The sequence below is a fragment of the Lynx rufus genome, unplaced genomic scaffold, assembly GCF_022079265.1.
Source record: "Lynx rufus isolate CCGP_SWC_20201006 ecotype Redwood Valley unplaced genomic scaffold, mLynRuf1.p SCAF_4, whole genome shotgun sequence".
NCBI classification, from domain to species: domain Eukaryota; kingdom Metazoa; phylum Chordata; class Mammalia; order Carnivora; family Felidae; genus Lynx; species Lynx rufus.
Window position 1 is genome coordinate 126,538,350 of NW_025814856.1, and position 6,627 is coordinate 126,544,976.

A 6,627-nucleotide genomic window follows, 5' to 3' on the forward strand; every position below is an offset into this window, starting at 1 on the left:
CCTCCTGGCCCCCAAAGAGGGATTTGCCACCATAGGAAGTGTTCTCAAGGCCTTGTCCTGGAGGCAAACACTATAAGGAGCCTCCCTGTTCATTTGCAGGGGTGGATGGGGACAACAGACCCAGGGGCTCAGCAAGCACTTCCTTACTTAATTGACCTGTGAATTGCACTGTGGCCGGGGTCTCCTCTAGTTCTGCATTTATATTCTCTGAGTTTGAAGATTGAAGATCTATTTGGGGAAGAACAGCTTTCTTTTCTGCAGCAGCTTTCCCCCTCTCCCACCCCCCCCCACCCCCGCCCGTTTTGTGTTATGGTTTGTTCTACTCTGGCTTCACTATCATTTGATTCTTATTAGGTTTTTTTTTTTTAATATTTTTTAAAAGTTTATTTATTTATTTATTTATTTATTTATTTATTTATTTATTTAGAGAGGGCATCAGCAAGGAAGGGGCAGAGAGAGGGGGAGAAAGGGAATGTCAAGCAGGCTTTGCACTGTCAGTGCAGAGACTGATGTGGGCTCCGTGTCACGGTTCTTGAGATCATGACCTGAGCCAAAATCTAGAGTCAGATGCTTAACCGATGGAACCACCCAGATGCTTCAGATCTGAGCAGTTTTTTAACTTCTAGAAATTTTCCAAAACGTACAGTCTACTGGTAGTATCCTTTCTTGTTTTCCAGGTTGTTATAAACTTATTTTTAAATTATATACTTTGTGTCACTTAAAACAGATTTTGGCAGAGGGAAGAGACAAATGGGTGTGCTTAGCTTGCCCTATTGAAATAGAAGTCTTCACCTGCTTTTAATTTAGTTAAAGTTCTATAGGCTAATTAAATGGAAACTGTCACTGGTATGTAGATTCTAATTTAAATTATCTCTTAGTTTCTAAATGAAATCGCTAATCCACTCTTGACGGGATTCCAAGAGAACGAGATAGAATAAAGCCCTTAAAAATTTTTTTTTCATAGACTACTTAACATGGCAGTGGACAACTAATGAAATATAAATAAAATCTAAAACTGCACATACCATTCAAGAACATTTATACCAGCTGATTTTTCCCTAGCATTAAAATATGACCATTTTTAACACAGAGAGAGGTTGAGAGAATTGTACAGCAAACACCCATCTACTCACTTAATTTTGACAGTTACATTGAACTCTGTTTGCTTTATCTCATATCTATCCTTTCCTCTATTTACCAATAAGTTTTTCTTTTCTTTTCGATGTATTTGCAAGAGAGGTACAGTCAGCAGTGCACCTTAGAGGGTACCTTTAAAATGACAATACATTTTCTCTGATTTCCTTTGCTCTCATTTTCTTTCTCTCATTTTGCCATCACATTCTCATGACACTAAGAGGTGAGCTTCCCTCAGGATGGCAGGTCTGGGTCAGCTTGGTTGGCTACTTGAGTGTGTGTTTAGACATGCAAACCAGATTGATTGCTTTAAGGACCAGCAGAAAGCTCACCTCTTTGGTAAAGCCTTCCTTGATTGGACGTCTTGACAACCCTTTTTCCTGTGATCTTGGAGCACTTTGGGCAGATCTCTGCTAAGCTATTTATCAGATTGGTATTGTGAGTCATTCCCTATAGGAACGTATCCCCTTCTGACTATAGAATCCTATGTATACATGTGTGTGTGTGTGTGTGGGAGACAGTGGGTTAGAGATGTTGTCTTATTTATCTCTGTGTCCAAGAGCTAAAATAATTCCTAGAACGTATGAAATCAATAAATCAGTAAATGAAAAATGAATCAATGCTTGTCTGCTTTTTTAATGTTTATTTCTTTTTGATAGAGAGTATGCACTCACGTGTGAGTGAGCAGGGGCAGGGCAGGGGGTGGGCAGAGGATCCAAAGCAGGCACTGGGAGGGAAGAAGTGGGCTCTGTGCTGACAGCAGCAAGCCCCATGTGGGGCTGGAACTCAGGAATCAATCTGGAACTACTCACAAATATGAGATCATGACCCGAGCCAAAGTCGGTTGCTCAACCCCCTGAGCCACCCAGGCACCCCAATGCTTGTCCACTTTGACTAGACAAAACAGTTCAAAGTTGTTTTTATGATCATTGCTTTTTTATTAACTTAGTAGATTAAATTAGAATGGTTGTTTTGCTTAACAGTGTTTGCAGTCTTCACAATTGGTATGGCTTTGGTGTAGTTCTTAAAGAAGATAAGAACATGGCCAAAGTGAGGCTTCTTACGTGATTGTAGATATAATATCTCAAAGCCAAGGGTGGATATCAGAGCACAAAGATAGAATCTGTCAAGCTGTAATCTCAGATTCAAGGACAAATATCATACCATCTATACTCTACTTGCTAGTGTCATCAGAAACTTTTCAGGTTCCTTTATTAGGAATAATAGACACCACACCATTGTGAAGAAATTACATCTGATTTTTACTTTTTCTCATTTTTAGAAATTTTCCCAAGGTTAATTTGAGTAACTGATCTAATAATAGAGATCTTGATAGCTGGAGTAAAACCTTGCATCTTGACCCAGCTTTTCGATATGTCATACCTTCCTTTCAGCATAGATGATTCATGAACCGTGCACAGTGAAGAAATGCAGGGCAGGTGTTAAATGGGAACCAACATTTATTGATGGACTATGACATGCTTGGCACTATACTATGCAATTTATATTGGTTGTTTTTTCTGAAATGGCCTTTAATTGAGGGAAAATTGGATTAGCTGGCTGAAATCACTCACTTGAACTATCTACATGGCTACTGGTCATTGGTTGCTTGCTGACTTGAGGCTAAGAAACTCCTCCTCCTCTTTCATGTTTATCTTCATGATTTAACATCATACTCAAAAGTAGTGTCAGAGAGCTGAGCCGCCAAACAAGGCCCACAGAGGATGCTGGGATCACAACCATATTTACCGTTCAAAAATGAAAGGACTTCAGAGAATTCCTTGGTGGACAAGACCTAGGGAAAACCTCTTGGGCCCAGTTTTTGCTTTTGTTCAAGTCACAGATCTCCTGATCTTTAAGATAAAGGACACAGATAGATTCCTCGTCTGTCTCCTCACTCTCCTCAAGCAGGCTGTAGCCCTCTTGCTTCTTGTTAGTAGCTTTTTTGGTAGGAGTTCATTTGACCAGATGTAATAAATGTGGCCTAGGAGGGGACTGAAGTGTGATTTACTCTGGGACAACTCCATAGTCTGGAAGCCTTCCTGAACCCAGTACACCTACCAGAACTGCACCAAAGCCTGCCCCTGTCTTGTGGTTTGAAGGCACTTCGCAGGCACCATTGGGTGGCTGGGTTCCCTAGGATGCTGCTTTAGGGCAGTCTGTGCTTGTGGGAGCAGATAAGAAGTGAGCTTAGAGGGGCCTTTTATCAGCTGCCATGTTCACAGAGGCCAGATGATCTTCAAGGAGTTGCTTAGAGATTTAAAGCACTGATGTGACAAGGATGCTTTGATTCCAATGTTCCAGCCATCTCCCTGCAGCCAGTGTTTATGTAAACTTGAAAAAACCTGCCACTACTGTTCATCACCCTCGTTTTTCAACCTTAATGGTAATTACATTCCACGGACCAGGAAAGATGTAGCATCCTTCAAGTCTGGGTTGGAGTCTTCCTTCCACGTGGCGGTGGAATGTTGTAGTCCAGCTTCTGGAGGCACGGACAGAGCAGGCTGCTGGGGACAAGGGAGACTGCTCTCCAGTGGAGGTTTGAAATCAGTCTCCAGAAGGCTTTAGCGTGTTGATTGATTATTATTATATATGCAAAGTTCTCACTTAAAAGACTTGAAGTCTCGTTTTGCTTTCATGTATGAATCAAAATTCAAGAACGAGAAGTTGTGGCTTTGTACCTGCACTCTCTAAGCCTGTGATCTCTTTCTCAGGCCCTCAGTTTTCTGAGTCCCCTTCCTCCCTTTCCCTTTCAAATTCAGTTCCTGCCTTCTCTCTTCAATGGCCCTTCTTTCAATAGCAAAGATGGGGCTTTGAGAAGGAGAGAGGCCTGTTCCATCAGTTCAAAACCCCAAATCAAGACAATATGAGGGAACATTAAGAATTGAGATGCCCCCCCCCGCCCCCAATCAAGGGCATATGCTTGCCCTTTGGTTTGTTTTACGTACCTCTTCCTTGTCTTCCACCTCTAAGATACCTTAGATGTCCCTCCCATCATCATTTTTCTTCCTCAATCTGTCTTCATTCCCATATCTACTGTCCTATGAAAGCAAAGGGAAAACAAATGACTTTGTATAGGGGATAGAGTTATGTATGAGAATGTTAAGTTTTCTGTCTCTTCTTCACTCCCTTTCCCTAATCAAGGCCTGAAGGATGTAATTGGTGCATGCCAGTGGACCATACCTTGGGTCTTGACCATCCCAGCCACCTCTAGGGCAATTCTCTAATCTCTGTTTGGCACTCTCGGTGCCACTGAGCCCTAGCCCCGGAATGGTGCCATGGCGAGCCCTGCCTTTAGGCTGATCACTGGAACTGTAAACACAACCACCCAGATGAAAGGAATTCAGATCCTGTCCCTGGAATCCAGAGCCAGGATCCTGATGGAGCCTTTTTCTTCCTCTCAAAGGCCCAGCCACTGGCAGACTTCTTTTCCATCTGTCCAGGAAAGCCAGCTTTCAACAAATACAGTTTTCAGAGCTTTTATCCTGCTCTTGCATCCAAGAGTTGGCCCAGAGCACAGCTCTTGGCTTTTCTCAAAACCAGCTCTGCTTGATATGAACTCCATTGGGTTTAGTACATGGATACTGGCACTTTTCAACTTGCCTATCTTAAGTAGAAATACAGGGCCAAATGCAGGTTTTGTGAGGCTTGAAAGCTTGTACAATTTTTAAGGGCTGTCTTTAGGAAAAAATTATATAATATTACAAAAACAAAATTAAGTACTCAACTTCCTCTTGGGCATATCCCCAAAATGACCATGACATTTCAAAACCACCAACCGGATGGGAGGTGTAATGAAGTAGAAGATGGAGTGTAAAGAGACAGCAGTCTTGCAAATTGGGTTAAAATGTCTTACTTTGGCAACTTCAAAAACAATCAAGTAACATATGACCATATGAGCACATTACTGGTGATCGTCTAAGGCGTAGGAAGGAGACTGTGCAAGCGGGGAGCTCTGCGGGACATATTTCATTAGCTTCACTGTAAATTTACCTCTGTAGGAATGCTTTCCTCTTTAAAAAAATGAAAACACAGCCTTCCTTTTCCCCAGACCACAGATTTTATGTTTCTAAGAATGTTTTTCAAACGATCTTTGCACAATTTGATGATGACTCAAGAGCCTGAAAGCATTCATGTTTTATCCCAATAATTCTACTTCTGGCAATCTGGTCTGAGGAAAAGCATCTAGATTATGGAAGAGCTTTATGCACAAAGACATCTGCTGCAGCATTATATATAAAAATGAAACCTTGGGTGAGTTTTAATGACCAGCAACATGGGAATGACTAAGGGAAATGTGATATATTCACCTAGTAAAATATTATATCATTAACACCGATGATTTTTTTTTCCAAATCCTTGTAGTAATCTGGGAAAATGCTAATATACTAATGTTATCAGAAAATAGCAGCACACGAAAGTTATATAAACTATAACATATAAATGACAATTGATAACATTGCCTTTGAGTTTTTAGCCCTTTGCTAGTATTCTTGAATTATACATATCTTCTTAGGTGAGGAAAAGAAAGTTCTGAATCCCTTGGATCTTTGGAATTTCCGAAGTTGGGGACTAACATTGATCACACTAGAAGAAAGGCTCATTTTTTTTTTAAGTTCATTGATTTTTGAGAGAGAGAGACAGGGCATGGGGGGTTGGCAGAGAGAGAGGGAGACACAGGATCTAAAGCAGGCTCCAGGCTCTGAGCTGTCAGCACAGAGCCTGACGTGAGGCTAGAACCCAGGAACTTCAAGATCATGTCCTGAGCCGAAGTGGAACACTTAACCGACTGAGCCACCCAGGCACCCCGAGAAAGACTCATTTTAAAATAGCTTCTGATTTCATATTATTTTTTAAAGATAATTCTTGATATTGATGGCAATAAGATGAAATCAACACTTTTATTTATCATAGATAGAACAATAATAAATGAATACAACTTTTTTGGAAATCACTTTGGCAATACTAATCAAAAGCCTTAAAAATGCATTCATACGCTTTGACACAGTGATCCCAATTCTGAGCATTCTACTCCAAGGAAATTACCAGAAATATAAAGGTATTATGTACAAAGATGCCAACTGCAATAAAATATATTATAGAGAAACATTACTAACAACTTAAAGATCCAAAAATAAAGAAATTCTTTTTAAAAATCACTGCATTTCATAATGGCATATTAGCTATTGGAACGGTGAAATTAGGTGACAAAGAAGAAGGATAAAAACAAAGATAAGGGCATACAACGGAACTATTAACGAGGTTAACACAAAGCTGCATATTGAAGAATGTATTTTGTTAACAAAGTATAATATATACCAGTCACTGTTCTTGGTAACAATCTTATGAGGTTTGTTTTATAATCCTTTCCATTTATGGCTGATGAAGAGCACTGTTGGTGGAGCCACAGTTCTCATTCAGCGGTCTAGTTCCAGAAGTCTCTGCTTTTATCCTCTATGCTGCGCTACCTCAAATTTAGACCTCAGCTTTCTG